The following is a 17,167-nucleotide window of genomic DNA, read 5'->3' as shown; positions in this document are numbered from 1 at the left end:
ACTTACTGGAATCTTGAATTAACAAGCTTTTTAAAAAGTGTACATTTGATAGCTGATGAGATGTTGGTAATTTTAGAGCAATAATGTAAATTATTTTATGTATGAAAATGGTATTTTGGTTACATTATTAGAGTCCTGATATTTTTGGATATAAATACTAAAATATTTTGGGTTGAAATTACAAGATGTCTGGAATTTGCTTTAAAATAATCTCAGAGTTGGGACACCTCAGTGGCTCAGTTGAGCATCCAACTCTTGATTTCAGCTTGGGTCACGATCTCAAGTTCAAGTGACCACTGCATACAGCTCCACGCTGGGCCTGGAGCCTGCTTGAGATTCTCAATCTCTCTCTCTCTCTCTCCCCAAAATAAATAAATAATCTTAAAAAAAAAAAATCCCAGAGTTGATGTAAAGTAGTTGTGGGCAAAAATGAAAGAGTCACCATGAATTGATGAGCTGTGGATATATGTGAAATTCTCGTATTAGCTCTATTAGTCATTCTATGTGGGTGTATGTGTGTAGGAAATTTTCAATAATAAAACATTCTTAAAATATCTTCATTTTCGAAATTGGACCACTTCCTTACACCACACACGAAAATAGACTCCAAATGGATGAAGGACCTCAATGTGAGAAAGGAATCCATCAAAATCCTTGAGGAGAATTCAGGCAGCAACCTCTTCGACCTCAGCCGCAGCAACATCTTCCTAGGAACAACGGCAAAGGCAAGGGAAGCAAGGGCAAAAATGAACTGTTGGGATTTCATCAAGATCAAAAGCTTTTGCACAGCAAAGGAAACAGTTAACAAAACCAAAAGACAACTGACAGAATGGGAGAAGATATTTGCAAACGACATATCAGATAAAGGGTTAGTATCCAAAATCTATAAGGAACTTAGCAAACTCAACACCCAAAGAACAAACAATCCAATCAAGAAATGGGCAGAGGACATGAACAGACATTTCTGCAAAGAAGACAGCCAGATGGCCAACAGACACATGAAAAAGTGCTCCACGTCACTCGGCATCAGGGAAATACAAATCAAAACCACAATGAGATATCACCTCACACCAGTCAGAATGGCTAAAATTAACAAGTCAGGAAATGACAGATGCTGGCGAGGATGCGGAGAAAGGGGAACCCTCCTCCACTGTTGGTGGGAATGCAAGCTGGTGCAACCACTCTGGAAAACAGCATGGAGGTTCCTCAAAATGTTGAAAATAGAACTACCCTATGACCCAGCAATTGCACTACTGGGTATTTACCCTAAAGATACAAACATAGTGATCCGAAGGGGCACGTGTACCCGAATGTTTATAGCAGCAATGTCTACAATAGCCAAACTATGGAAAGAACCTAGATGTCCATCAACAGATGAATGGATAAAGAAGATGTGGTATATATACACAATGGAATACTATGCAGCCATCAAAAGAAATGAAATCTTGCCATTTGTGACGATGTGGATGGAACTAGAGCGTATCATGCTTAGTGAAATAAGTCAATCGGAGAAAGACAACTATCATATGATCTCCCTGATATGAGGACATGGAGAAGCAACATGGCGGGGTAGGGGGATAGGAGAAGAATCAATGAAACAAGATGGGATTGGGAGGGAGACAAACCATAAATGACTCTTAATCTCACAAAACAAACTGGGGGTTGCTGGGGGGAGGTGGGATTGGGAGAGGGGGAGCGGGCTATGGACATTGGGGAGGGGAGGCGAACCATAAGAGACTATGGACTCTAAAAAACAACCTGAGGGTTTTGAAGGGTCAGGGGTGGGAGGTTGGGGCAACCTGAGGGTTTTGAAGGGTCAGGGGTGGGAGGTTGGGGGAACAGGTGGTGGGTAATGGGGAGGGCACGTTTTGCATGGAGCACTGGGTGTTGTGCAAAAAGAATGAATACTGTTACGCTGAAAAAATAAATAAAATGGAAAAAAAATCTTCATTTTCACTCTACTTGAAACAAGAAAAGTAATAATGGAAAGCCATTAATCTGAGAGGGAGATATTTTAGGAAGACAGAAGGGGTCCAGAAGCATATTTGTGAGGTGTCATTTTTGGATTTTTAGATGTTCATCTTAATAATCATGAACAATAAATCGTAATTTCTGTTATCTGGTATGACAGGCAGAACTTTAAGTGACACTCCCGATTACCCTTTGAGAGTGGAACCTACGATTATGATGAGTCATCACTCTCATGGTTATGATACATTGTATGGTTAAAGGGAGATTATCCTGGGTGGGTCTGGCCTAATCAGGTGAGACCTTAAATTTAGCCTTTTCTCTGGCTGATGGCAGAAAAGGAAGTCAGAGAGATATGCTCCAGCTAGCCCACAAGAAAGGAAACATCATGTGTGAACTGCCAAGGTGGGCCACGTGACATGAAATGTGGGTGGCCTCTAAGAGCTAAAAACAGTCCCTGGCTGACAGCTAGCAATCTTCAGTTCCTAGAGTCACAGAGAAATAAATTCTGCCAACAACTATGGAGCATGGAAGAATCCCTGAGCCCCAAATGAGAACTGCAGCCTTAGCTGACACATGAATTTTAGCCTGCTGAGACTTAGGCAGAGAACCTAGCCACAGCATGCCCAGACTTCTGACCTGGTGGGGTTTTAAAGCACTAAGTTTGTGGTAATCTGTTACATAGCAATAAAACTAATATGCCTGGATAAGCATCTGATACCCAAAGAGTACACCACAGTACCCCCAAAGCTCACCTTCTGCACATGAGTTTATGATCCCACTGGCACTAAGTGAGTACCTAAACATTCAGCAACTTCACTTTTAATGCAGTGTTTCTCAAAGGATCATGAATCCAAATTTGAGAAACCTTGAGCTACATAATCCCTTATAAATGAAATATTCCTTATCCAACACACACAGTTAGCTTTACAGGCAAGATTACATACTTGAGTGCTTTTTACAGTGTGAAGACTTCTACAGCAGAAAAAGCCTGCAAAATAATCATATGGAACAAGTTTAAAGCAAATTGTGACTAAGCCAAGTGAATCACAAAACCTTTAGCTTTCATCACAGTAGGTATAAAAGAGTACAGAGCCTTCTATCCTTTAACGCGCTAGTCCACGATTGGAGGTGTGAAGAAATAGAAGCCAGAGTCCATTTCTTTTTTTTTTTTTTAATAATTTTTTTATTTTTTTATAAACATACCATGTATTATTAGTCCTAGGGGTACAGGACTGTGAATCGCCAGGTTTACACACTTCACAGCACTCGCCATAGCAGTTTCTTTATAACAACGTTTCCAAAGTCTCAGGTGGTCCACAGATATTAAGGAATTATCACAACTATCCTTTGTCCATTTTATATATGTTATTTAGGGGAAAAAACTGAGAGGTACATGAAGAAAAGAAACAGGAAAGTATGTCATAGGTATTATCCCTAAGGTCTAAAATTCTAAGGTTGCACTTAGTAGGATTCTTCTTAGCCTTTTTTTAAATTATCAGCTTTAATGAGATATAAAATTCATATGCCATATAATTCATCCATCTCAAATGTATAGCGTAGCGGTTTTCTAGTATATTTACAAACTGTGTAACCATCACCATGACTTTTAGAACATTTTCAACACCCCCCAAAAGAAACCCTGTACTCTATCTTTTTAACTGTCATTCCTTCTTTAATACCATGTAATTTTCCTCTGGTCCCAGAAAACAATGGTCACCTGAAACACAAAATCAACACTTGAAAAAGAACTGAGGGTAGAAGATTTGATCTACGGGCATAACAAATACTGGAAAACTGTGATTTGGGATTATAGAGAACTGCTTCTTATAACTGATGCTATGAACATTCCTTTGAAAACACAGACATGATCCAAATACACAAACATGAAACTACTTGCCAGTGAAAGCAAAAAATCGCTCATTGGAAAGACTCTTCCCCTATTGCACAATGTAATTTGTTTATATCAGAAGCTGAAGACAGAGGATGATCTGAGCTTTATTTAAGCAAAACAAGTGTTCTGTATTCCAAAGGCAAAATCTGGAATTTAAAATAGCACTCCTAAGTGTTCACACCCGACATTAAAACATATTTGATAAGCCAAATGAATGAATGAATGAATGTTTTAAGATGTTTCCATGGCTTATGAGATGGTCTATAAAATGCCCACTATGTTTTCCCCTGAAACTTAGTCACTCCCTTGCCTCTGCTATGCTTGATAGAAATCTGGATCTGAAATTCTAAGTAGAATCCAAGTAAAAGGAGCCATTTTATTCTACTTTCCACCTTTGGCAGTTATAACTCTGGGACTTCACAGTCTGGTCTCCACAGTGGCACATGGCATAAGGAAAGAAACTTGCAACAAACAAATCTACCCTCTGTTTAAGAAGCCAGAAGAGTCTGATGAGAAACTCACTGAGTGAAACACAGCTGTGGATTTTTCTAGAATAGAAGCGAGTAAGAGCATTTACTACTATCACTCTTCCACCCACCTTACCTCAAAGGTGTATGTAATGTGTTTGTAATGGGTGGTTTCTGTTTCCTTTTACTTCAAACAATAGGTGAATGTGCAGATTGAATCTCCTAGGGAATCATCTTGAAAAGAAGGAGGTAATGTCTCATGTTTTTCAGATCTTTTGCTCATCCACTTGTTTTCAGTCCTGGCTAAATACCATAATTACCTGGGGAGCTTTAAGAATCCTGGAGATTAGGTCCAAACCTGGACATCTGCTAAATCAGAATCCTGATATCTCTCCATTTTATATCCAGCACAGACGATATTCTGACTCCCATCCAGGGTGCAGAACCAACAAACATCATTCAGTAAGAGGCATGGACCCCTTCTGAAATCCCACCTAACCTCTAAGAAGGGACTTTGACTTCTGTTTTAACTGAAACTGTATGCTTCCCGAGCATTATCTTTGCGCTAGTTGCTCAAGACCTGAGCTTGGGTTGGTTAATTAGAACTTCTTAACATTCCCCTTATGTACACTGAAAATCTTAGCAATGTTTTTCTGAGAGACAATTTTGAGTGTTGCCAAAGCCCAAGTTTTAGACTCAAGTTTTAAAGACATTCTTGGTTGAGGGAGAGAGAAGAAAAATGAGATACCATTTTGTTAAATTTTTTCAGAGCTCTTCCCACACTGCTGTGCGAAGATATGTGAGATAAGCTGTCATTTTTAAAGGCTGAAGCCCCCTCCCCTTTTCTAAGCATTTTGGCCTTTGGCAACCTTTTCTTTCCCCAAAGCCTCATCTTCCTATGCACAGATAACATTACTGACCAACCAACACAGGCCATGGGCTTCCAAGTTGTTTACCCACTAGCTCTGGTGGGTTTGCCCTGACCTAGCATCCGTGTCTCACCAAATTCCCTGTTGTGACCAAGACTATGTCCTTAAAATGTGGCTGGCCTCCCAGGCAGTGGTCATGGAAGAATGGAGAAATGACCTCACAGGGTCTAATCCACTGACCTTTACTTTGCTCTCACCAACTGCCCAAATAAATAAAAACAGCAGTGTAGCTCAGTTTCCCAGATGAATTCCAATTTATCCCTAAATATCCAAGCCTCATCCAATGTTTAAAGTTCTCAGGCTATCCAAAATCTGTCAGCTGGATCTCAACCAAGGCCAATTTTGCCCCCCTTGGGGACATTTGGCAATGTCTGGAGATGGTTTTGGTTGTTACAGCTGGGGGAAAGGTTGCTACTGGTATTTAGTGGGTAGAGGCCAAGAATGCTGATAACATCCTACACTACACAGTATCGCCCCCTACAACAGAGAATTATCCTGTCCAGAATGCCAATAATGCTGAAGAGGAGGAACCCTGGATTAGGTTATTCACCAATCCACTGGTTTGAAGAACTCTCATCACAATTTTAATTTACTTTAAAAAAGGGATCGCGAACTCAAATGCCTTCAAGGTCCAAGGAGATAAAGAATTATCACATAAGTGGCTGTGTATGAGGCACTAGGGTATTGGGGGGGGGGGGCTGTACCAAATCAGAGTGTAAATGCTCACTAAAACCATTTTTTTAAAATGACACTGTTTTAGTCAAATAAAACATGACAGCACGGGTAGTCAAACTCTGGCTTAAAGAGTTTATCAATTTGAACAGAATTGGATGATCACTGCCAAACACTGTTTAGCCTCATCCCTTACATTCTATGGAACTTCCTGAACCCTGGGACTAGGGAACATAACTAGAAGCTGTTCAGTTAAGGACAAACTAGGGACCAGATTGTAAGGGTTTAGCTTCAGTATATCAGATACATAGTGCTAAGAGCAGGGGCCAAGGCTGGAAACTCTGAAGGTGAAAAAATGGTGTTCTTCTATCCCTGGTCTCCATTCTAGGGACACCCAGCGGGCATGACATCAATATTATACAATGCCATACAAGTATGGTCATTATTTTATGACATCATTCTCACAAAAGTTCAGAATTTTCACATTGCTTCTCAGATGAGGAAACAGAGGCCGAAGAGATTTAAGTGAATTCCTAAGATTACCCACATCTGAAACTAAAACTAACTGTTTTCTTTTTTCTCAATGCAATTACATCACAGCAAATAAAAAGTGAAAAGATTTCAAGGTGTCAAACATTCATGACTAAACTCTCTATCAACATAAAAAAGTTATACATAAATGTTAAATTTAAACCAACTCATCACCGTCCTCTTTTCCCATCAGAAAAACATTAACATGTTTGCCCCAAGTCCCTGTTTTAAGATCTCTTTTCCACATAACGGAAGAATTAAAAACAGGTTAAGTATCTCCAGCCCTCCCTTCCGATCAGGCTGTAGACAGGAAAGCCAAGTCAGCAAATAGAACTCAAGAACAAGGAAGCCTGATCGGATCTGAGTGTCCCCGTGTGTATGCATGCTTTCTGTTGGAGGAATTCCTAGCCTGAGGAGACAGTATAAACAAATGCAATCCAGAGGGAAACAAATGATAAGATAAGTGAGACCCAGTAACCCCCTCTGTCCTCCCTGCCACCTACTTCCCCAACTTACCCCATCAGAAAAACAATCTAGCTTGGGAGGATTAAAATGTAAGTAGCCCCCTCTCTGCTACCACATAGCTCCCAATTCTTAAGTAAGAGGTTAAGGGGGAAGACTAGCTCCTTTGTGAGGTCAGTGATTGCGGCTCCCCTCTCGTGAAACCTGGCGGACTGGGGACAACCTGCTCCTTTCCCCACAGGGAGGATATGAGCGCAGACCTGACAAGAAGGCAGTTCACTGCTCCTCCAGATTCAAATTACAATTCAAGGAGTGTAAGAGGAAAAAGATGGAGTATGTTAGAAAGGTAGCTTCAGTCACAGCCTGAAAAGAAACTGGGTCAAACTAAAAATAGTATGTATATATATATTTTTTTCTTTTTTTTTTAAAACCCTTAGCAGAAAATGTCATAGGCAAGGCAGTTTCTCACCACAGTTCCTGGAACTTCTGTAGCTGGAAGTGTCACCTACACACAGGCTGTCAAGCCCTAAATGGGTCACAGAGGTTTTCTAGTCCAATCCAATCTCCATTCTTGATATTTTTTAAAAGATTTTATTTATTTATTTGACAGACAGAGATCACAAGCAGGCAGAGAGGCAGAAGAGAGAGAGGAAGGGAAGCAGGCTCTCCGCTCAGTAGAGAGCCGGATGCGGGGCTCAATCCCAGGACCCTGGGACCACGACCTGAGCGGAAGGCAGAGGCTTTAACCCACTGAGCCACCCAGGAGCCCCCCATTCTTGATTTTTAAAATGTAAAAATATAACAGGCCTTTCATTTAATGTTCTGAGATCACGATGCAGTCTCAGCCATCACCTTCGAATTCTAGCCCAATTCATTCCACACTGTCTCTGACTTTTTGCCAAATGACCACAGAGCGCTGAGTAATTGGGGGGGCGGGGGTGGTGGTGCTGGGGGGTTGTCAGGGGAAGCTCTCATGCAAACAAGGTTGCTACCTTGTTTGCCACAAACAGAATGGGAAATAAACAGAAATGTTATTGTTGTTTTTTGCCATCATCCTAAATCAAATAACCACTAATATGGGGTGCATTAAAAAAAAAAAATCCTGTCACCTTGGATGAAACCATATGACATTTTCTGTATCTACAATTTCACCAATTTCGAGAGTAGGGAATGGTTTAATTTTTCTGCTTCATTTCCTTCAACTTCTAGAATATTTTTTGTAATAAATTCTCAGGATTTAGAAGTGCCCTTAGTCTAATTCTCTTGTCACAGAAAAGAAGATGTGGTCGCTATACACAATGGAATACTACTCAGCCATAAAAAAGAATGAAATCTTGCCAGGTGCAACAACGTGGATGGGACCAGAGGTTATTATGCTAAGCAAAATAAGTCAAAGAAAGACAAATATCACATGATTTCACTTACATGTGGAATTTAAGAAAACAGATGAATATACAGGAAGGAAAGGAAAAATAAACTAAAAACAGAGAGGAAGGCAAACCATAAGAGATTCTTAACTATAGATAATAAACTGAGGGTTGCCTGAGGGAAGTAGGTGGGGGAATGGGCTAAATGGATGATGGATATTAAAGAGGGCACTTGTTGGGATGAGCACTGGGTATTCTATGTAATGACGAATCACTAAATTCTACTCCTAAAACCAATTCTACACCATATGTTAACTAACTTTAAATTTTCTTTAAAAAGGAAAGAAAAAGAACTACAGATTCTAACTTAACTCATGTCTTGACATTTCACTGCTCAGTCTTACCAAATATCTGTGAAACAAATATAAATTTAGACATATATGAACAATCTTACTGATGTGGTGAATGATTTTGATCACCATCCTTCCCTCCTCTTCTAGGATGCAAGTCTGCAGAAGTTTTATGAAGAATAGCAAAGCCAAGAAATGGCACCAAAACATCCACTAATGATTTGTCACATCCCCAAGAAACAGAAAAGACCAAGGCTATGGGGCTTTGGCAAAGTTTTAGGAAGCTACTCTTAGTTCTAACCCACTCTTCACAGGGCACACCCATCAGAAGCACATAGCTCCTCCTCAAATAGCTGGCAAAGCCTTGCCTCTAACGTATGGCGTCTGAAAAACCCAAGATCCCCATCAGTTCATCTGATAATATGGCACCATCTTTTGCCATTGTGGTGACAGCTATGCATTAACATGTCCATAGTGCACTGTCTAGTTTTCTATGTTGCCAGGAGCATGATGAATTTTTAAAAAAGGGGAGGGGGCGCCTGGAGGGGAGGGAGTAGAGCATGCAACTTCTTCTTTTTTATATAGATTTTATTTCTTTTTTGACAGAGATCACAAGTAGGCAGAGAGGCAGGTAGAGAGTGAGGAGGAAGCAGGCTCCCTGCTGAGCAGAGAGCCTGATGCAGGACTCGATCCCAGGATCCGGAGATCAAGACCTAAGAGGAAGGCAGAGGCTTTAACCCACTGAGCCACCCAGGTGCCCCCTTTTTCTTTTTTTAAAGATTTATTTATTTGAGAGAGAGAGAAAGAGAGCAAGTGCAAGCGGTGGGGAGCAGAGAGACAGACTCTGACACAGGGCTCTACACAGGGTGATCTCAGGATCCTGAGATAATGACCTGAGCCAAAAATCAAGAGTCCAACACTTAACTGACTGAGAGACACAGGTGCCCCTGAGTATGGGACTCTTAATCTCAGGTTTGCAAGTTCAAGTCCCACGTTGGGTACAGAGACTACTTTTTTTAAAAACAATTAAATTTTTAAAAATTTAAAAAAAAAGGTTGACTAAAATTACAGTACAGTTTGTAGCTCCAAAACAAGGCAAAACTAACCCATGGCCTTGATCTGGTTTGTACATCACTAACAAACTGAGCTTAGCCAAAAAGCAGAATATAAGAACCCATTTCAAAAAACAAAAGATGGGTATCTCTATTGCCCAGACAATGACCAAAGCTGAGATCTGGGCTATCTCCTCTTGGAAACCTGAGTTCAGAAAGCCACCAGATGGGCAATGTTTGCCAATCGCACAGAATATTTTTTTCCCCTCGAAATGAAAAGGACAAAGACCAGTTTAATAGTTGACCCTAATTATGTACCTTCCAGAATACAAGGTACCTTCAATTCTGCTCTTGGTGCAATTTATAGAACAGAATGAACCCAGGTTATTAGTAAAGTGATTGAGATGCTTAGGAAGTGTAACAAGATAAATGGTGGTGGGGGGGGGAGCTTCTGAAATCCATGTCCATTGAATGAGTATTATGTTTGAGTAGCCTAATGGCTTATAAGCCTTTTGTTTTCATTTTCTTTTCCTGGCAATATATTGTTAGGGCATAACTTTCCTATTATTTCCCTAAATGACACGGTCTGAGTTTTACTCAACTGTCTTCATTAAATATTGTCAAAGTGGGACTATATCCAGTTTTAAGCCAAAAGGAAAAGATCTATTGTAAGTCAGGAAATCGTACCAACTACAGTGGAAACTGAACCTGCTTCTCTCTGTTTCCACATTTAATTCACAATAGTGGCTATGGTTTAAAAGAACTGCAATCGTATATTTGACACCAAATTTGCTCCACTGTAAAAATAAATAGAAGGCTCCCTTCTGAGGTGGGAAATAAAAAAGCTTATTTTAATATCTAAGGATAACCCAATATTAGATTACATGTTTGACTACTACTCAACTTTTCATTATTTCCCTTTCAAAAGAGCTTTCACAATTTATGTTAAAAGACAACAAGGAGGTGGGAAGCTCAGAAGTTATGGGAGTTTTAACTCACCAGGCAGGCTTCTGTGGCTCTGTTCTGGGTGAGAAGGGTTTTTTCAGATAAGAGATTCAACCTATTGAAAAGTTATCTCAGTTAACAAATACAGTCTAATGCTGGACAGGATCCAAATGGATTTAGAGATGGCATATAAGAGCATTTCTTTTTTCAAATAATTAGCCTATCACCCACAGAGCCAAAAGGAGGAAGTTCAGAAGTGTTATCATCCAAATACACAAATGCAACATTTTTTAATCTCATGCAACATTTGCTGCTCCAGAAAGTCAGAGTTTAAGGAACCATTAACTGTAGAAACATTTTTACTCTCAATTAGGCCAGCATTTATTGACCCAGCACTGTTTCAGAATTAGGAGATACAAAGGAAGTTGTTATTCCCCCTAACTGATGGAGAGAAAAGAATGTAACACATAGGAAAACCAGAGGCAAAGTAATTGTGTGGGGTGTAAAGAACTAGGCTGCCTGGATTCCTAACATAGTCATTGACCCTAACAAGCCATTGACCAGTTGCATGCCCTAAGCTAGGCAAGTTCCTTAACTTCTTCGTGCCTCAGTTTCTTCATTTGTAAAATGGTGATGATAGTATATATCTCACAGAACTCTTGAGAAGAGTCAATGGTTAAGCCCATGTAAAATATCAGAAAGGACCCTGGCACAAGGTAAGCATCTCACATACTTTGACTATTAGCATCATGTTAGCTGTGTTAATTTCTATGGTCAGGCAAAGGGCGTGAAGGAGGAAGGAGCAGAAGGGGTTGGTAAAAGCTGAAGCAGGGAAGGGTTCCTGGAATGTGGGGCACTCAAGATGGATCTGAGAGCACAGTGAGAATTTAGAAACTCAGAGGAGCACCCATTGCAAATGAGGGGGGCTATTACTGCAGAAAGTCACAGATGGTGTAAAAACCAGGAGTGCTTAAACATCAACAAGGAAAATGAAGCTCACCAAAGCTGAGTATGTATTTGGTAACCTCAGATTAATTGCGGGGAGAGCGGGGTCGGGGTGGGGAGGACGCAAGGAGAGGCCTCCATAGACCTGCTGCAGTGCTCCTCGATTAATCAATGTTTAGCTAATATTTAGACCCGTGTACTATGAATGCAAACTCACTTTGAAATATACTCAGTTCTCTTCTCCTGGAACAGTGGAAAGGATGCTGGAAAATCAAAAGGTAAACTTTTTCTTTTTCTTGCAAAAATAGCCTGCTACATGGAATGTAGGTCACCAAAATCAACTTGCATCTCATCTGCATCTGTCCATCTTTCAGTGGGGATACTAAGTAGTGGCCTGGAGGACCTGGAGGGGCAGGGAGGCACTTCAGATCCATCCTTCAATTCCAATCTCTATCAGCTGCCCTCAGTCACTCCAATAAACATGATCTACAGAAAAGGACAGTACACTTGCTAAGCAAATGTAACCTCAAAGGAGGTATCCCCCATCCTGGTCTGCCCCACTGACCAGATGCTACCCCCAAGCCACACAGAAAAACTGCCCTCCTTACTGATTTCTTAAATAGTACCTGTGCAATTAGTTGCCTCTCAACTGAGCTCTCAGGAAAATTACTAAGAACAGATTCTGTGAGGGTTTAAGATACATACTCACTCGGAAGATTTCCTCCACTGCCAAGTTAGAAATTGTAAGTGACCATAGTCCACATCCCTGACTCAAAGAAGAAAAATCATAAAACAGAAAAGAAAAATTTGCATTTTGACTGTGCCCTCTCTAGAATTTAAATGAGTTTGCTAACCTAAATTGGCAAAGTTGCTTTGTTTCTTGCAGTAGAAGGACAGGCCTAACACTTGAAACTACCAGGAGCATGACATGAAGCCAGGGAGGGCCCCACAGAAGTTACAAGCTCTGTGATTATTTCCTGAACCAAACACCTAAGACCCTCAGTGGTACCAAGCTTTGTTGGAAGAGCTTGTTTCCCCTGATCCAATAGCTGTAACTTTTTAAGTGATTTCACAGAAGACCTCAAGATTCTCAAGCCAAAGCCACTCTTTATAACATCCCCAAAATATTTATACAATGAAACACTTTCAATCTTAACCATGTTTTGTTTGTAAACACCTTATTTGTTCTGATAACCACAGTACCAACACTAAAAGCAGTCTTTGAAACAAAGTAGCTCCAATAAAACCACACACAGACTCACAGGCATTCTTAACACCCAGAGCCTATCCACAGAGCAAGAAAGCCAGGATTCAAATTCCTTGGCACCTACTCACTAAGCTCCTGTAAGCAACACCCAAGGACACGACCCACGGCACCCTCGTTACTATCACGCCTCCCTACTAATTTATACTTCTAAAAACCCACAGAATCTGATTACTGGAAGATAACAGAATGTTACAAATATTGGACAAATGTTTCCTACCCCCATTTCTTCTCTCACATTAGCCAGCATGGGACAACTGACCCTGTTTTGGGGTAAACTCCACCCTAGGTGAGAGAGCCATTGTCCAGCTCTTCTACCCAAATGGTGCCTCAGGTACCAGAGGTGGCCTGGCAAAGGCCTCTAGGTATCTTTGCCTTGGGGTGTGTGTGTGTGTGTGTGTGTGTGTGTGTGTGTCTGTCCCCTCTGTCTGTCTCTGTCATACACCTCCTAGGAAAGATATCTGGGTCAAGGATAACATAAGAGAAATCTAGAAATATAGAAATCTGCTTTGGGATAATAATCGTATCAAGAACTGTAACAAGAATGTAAGGGGAAAAAAAGAACTCTATGTGAGTGAATGTATTCCAAAAGCAAATAATTACAAAATTATCTATTTCAAACTCATGGAGGCCTTTTATACTTCGAGTTATAGGCTATATGGGAGCTTTCATTTATGCTAAGATGAAACTACTTCACAGAAAGCTACAGGAATATTACAATTGATGCCAGAACTATCAATGGAAAGAATGCAATCCGGAATCTCCATTCATGGTTCTACTATTGACTCAACAAACATTTACTAAATACCTACCAATGATCAAACACTAATTCTAGAGAGACAGGGAAGGACAAGACAAAGACCCTGTCCTCAAAGACCTTAGGGGAGTAGAAAAAAAAGCCACACATTTGAACTGCTGTCAGAATCATAAGGACTCAAGAAATAAATAGCTAACTGAAAGAGATTTCCAGTCAATGATAAGTTCTAGGACAAAAATAAAGAGTGAGTGACAATTTCTGATTCTGTTTCCTCACGAGGATGTAACCACCTATTTAAAACAAGATGATGAATGTCAACCACCTGGCACTCAGCATCCCCAAGCATCTACCTGCACATGAAGGCACATGTATACACACTCACAGATACAGCCTCCCCCCCCAACTGCAATATCTGTGATAATCTACCACTTACTACTACACACTTGTGTGTGTAATAAAAGCAGAAAGTAAACAAACTGTGTAGTTCAATTACACTTAAAACTGCATTCATTAAAAATCTATAAAAAGGCAAAACCTAAACAATTAATTCTAAGATACCCAGATAAACAGAAGTCCAGATACAGGGCTCATACTAGTAAATATTAAAAAAAATTATCGTAAATAATAATATGGCTGCTCTGCCCACTTTGAAGGACTGCCATGAAGAGCCAGGCTATTTTGCCAGTCAAATCATACAAGTAAAGCTCAGAGATATTAACCCAAAGCCACAGTGTCAGAAGCTTAATTTAACCCATCCTATTATTTTGAGAAAAGACAATGACCAAGTCCTTCACAGAGTCACAAGATTTTATACCCAGAATCAACTTTGGGAATCCCCTTCTTTCCCTTCCCCATATTACTATTGACCGAGGTCCCCTCAGGTAAAGGGTTAACCCCAGGGTGGGGTAGCCAGAAATGACAGAGCCAGAGCAGGACCCAGGCCTCCTAGATCCCTGCCCAGTCTCCTTCATTCTCAAGGAAATGCATCCTTTAGGCAGGCGGCAGGCTTTTAGATTTTATGAGAACCACAAGGACGATACTGACTTCCATAATTCAATTTCAGTCATTAATTGTCCCTATAAACTTCCAGAGAGCTGCACCTAGAGCAAACTGAGGCTTTTACTGGTGGCCAGAGAGCTCTCTTCATGCAAAACAGAGGACACGCCCTCCTCGAGAAAGCTGCCTCTAACACTGTCATGTACATTATTAGGAAAATTCTGCATCTAGCCTGAAAAGCGAAAAGATCATTCCATTGTAGTTTTCAGAGCTTGCCTCAGGAAAAAGGCTCCAAACTATTACTCCCGGAGAGGGACGAGTCCAGGTACAGGCACACGAGAGTAAAAGGAGTCTTGAACCGTGTCCAGGCTGCTTCTAAGAGAATGGCAAGAGAGGCCTGGTTTGTGAAACCGGTGAAGAGAGAGCAGCTGGGCCCGGAACGAGCATTTGACCACACCCACTGGCCACGCCCTCCCAGCTGCCCGCAGAGCCACAACGAATTGAAACAGCAGTGGGAGCAGTTAAGATTCCGACGGCAGGAGTCGCCATGGCAACGGGATTCATCTTGCAGACAAACTCCGCTTCAATACACCAGGTCCTTCTCCAGTCTCAAGAAACTACCAACTCAAAGAGAGCAAAAACGGTCACGGGTTGTATTTGCTCTTGATGCTCTCCTGCTGGTGGAGATGCCGTGCGGGTCCGAGTTGGAAGATATAAAGCGTAGGTATCTATTCATAGGCCCACTCAAATATTTTATGGGGGGGGGGTACAGAACACCCCAACGCCAGGCTGTGAGCAACTTGAGAAGAGCCATTCGCAGCGTTTGATGAATGAATGAGTATACGAAAGAATGAGGGTGCTAGGGAAAGGAAATTCATTGGACTTCATCGAGTTCCCGGGACTCGAGAGCGTCTCAAGTAGAAGGGCAAGCCCATCACGAGCAGTTGGATTTTCGACACCAGCTGGTTCCTATTGCCCAGCCCTCCTACCCCACAGCGAGCCTCATCGTTAGATGATTCGACATCCTGCCCCGCCTTACCTCCTCCCACCCCAGGGCTCCGGGCAGATGCTTCGCCCCCGCTCAGGTGCTCTTTGTGGAGGAAGCAATCAGAGCAGGGGGAACCAAGATGCACTTTTCCCAGGCGGAGATGCAGGAGCGCTCTGCGACGCCTCGAACCCACTGCACAGGCGGCGCAGCCTCCCCTCTCTGCTGTCCGCTAACACCCCCATGCTCCTTCCGCAGCGCGGATTTCCCTCCTCTCCTCTGAGACCTTTAGCGTCTAACTTTCTCGATATTACAGTCAACCCGTTCCTTTGGAATAAAGCTTGAAATGAGGGCTGCAGGGATGTTTGGGGTTCTGCTCGGACGCGGGCCGGCGGGTAAACGAGTGCCTCCTTCCCTGTCGCCACCTCCGAGTCCACCACGCCTGCCTTGGAGCCTCCCGGGCCAGCAGCTCCCAACGGCGGCAGGGCCCGCAGCCCCTGGCCGAGGCCAAGACCCCCCGGCGCCCCAACGCCGCAACCTCAGGAGCCCGTAGCAAGGAGGCGAGTGGTACCCTGCCTGCTCTTTTGGCATCCCAGCGCCTCAGAAAGAAAGGAGGGAGGGACCCCTGTCCTCCGGGGCGCCTTCCTCCGGGCTCGCCTTGCTTTTCGCCACGCTTACAGCCATTTTCCCAAACTCAGCTTGGCAGCCGGGAGCTGTCTCGGTCCCGTTCCCACCCAGACCCAACCTGAAGGACGGGTTTAATATTTACCTACTGGCCCTGGGGCTCCGGAGAGGCAGCGGGAGGGCGCGCTGCGAACCCAGCGCGGGGCCCGAAGAAGCGCGCCCACCCCCGCGCCACCGCGCGGTGCTACTTAATGAATGAGTGCGGCGAGCCAGGCGGCACGTCCCCCTTACCTGAGCAGCCCCTGCATGCTGGAAAGGCGGCTCAGCGCTCTGGGTACAATGGGATCCGGTTAAACAGTTTCCTTCACAGCCGCTCGTAGGTTACCAACTCGCAGGTGACATCACCCTCTCCTCGCCTGATAGGATACAATGTGGCGCCCACTGCGCATGGACTCCCCTGTAGGGCCCGCGCACCCCTGGGAGTTGTAGTCTGGGTCTCACAAGCACAGCTCCGGGAGCTACGCTAACTGGAGTTAGAAGAACTACACTTCCCGAAGCAGTCCTCGGCCGCTTCTTCCCCGCCCCTTGGCCCCGCCCCCGCCTGGACCCGCCCCCTCCCCGCCCTCCAGCCTTGCAGTGTTCGCGGTGGTCGTTCCAGAAGCTGAGCTGCGGACAGCACGGGCAAGGGAGGTGGGGGGAGGGCACCCTGCGGTCGTGCCCTTTGACTTGACCTCCACTCTGCCCAGTGCGGACTCTAAGGGACACCAGGGGTCCGGCGCTGGTGCGCACCGGCCAGGGGGCTCTGATCAACCCGGCTCTTGGCCCCGGCTGGAAAGAGAAGATTAAGCCTTTCACGGCCGTCCTTGCGCGTAGAAACTAATTAATAAGACGCACTGGTTTCTGGGTTAAAAGCGGTCCTGGAATTCCCCCACGTCGCCGAGGATGAGGCGATGCCGGCC

The 17,167-nt window shown here is 43.2% G+C and overlaps 1 protein-coding gene across 3 annotated transcripts in view; it reads right to left on the bottom strand.

The window, feature by feature from the left end:
• DAAM1 (dishevelled associated activator of morphogenesis 1) overlaps positions 1 to 16,600 on the bottom strand; it is a 166,003-nt gene extending 149,403 nt beyond the window's left edge. For 2 of the 3 annotated variants that reach the window (XM_046009224.1, XM_046009226.1), the window contains exon 1: positions 16,354 to 16,476. The gene's annotated coding sequence lies outside the window, so the exon portion shown is untranslated. Of the gene's footprint in view, positions 1 to 16,353; positions 16,477 to 16,499 lie in introns of those variants that run through there. The other variant, XM_046009225.1, reaches the window with a different exon arrangement.
• Positions 16,601 to 17,167: the final 567 nt, after the last annotated feature.

Source organism: Meles meles, chromosome 6 (assembly GCF_922984935.1).
Source record: "Meles meles chromosome 6, mMelMel3.1 paternal haplotype, whole genome shotgun sequence".
Classification (NCBI taxonomy): Eukaryota; Metazoa; Chordata; class Mammalia; order Carnivora; family Mustelidae; genus Meles; species Meles meles.
This window is presented reverse-complemented; position numbering and strand designations above follow the sequence as displayed.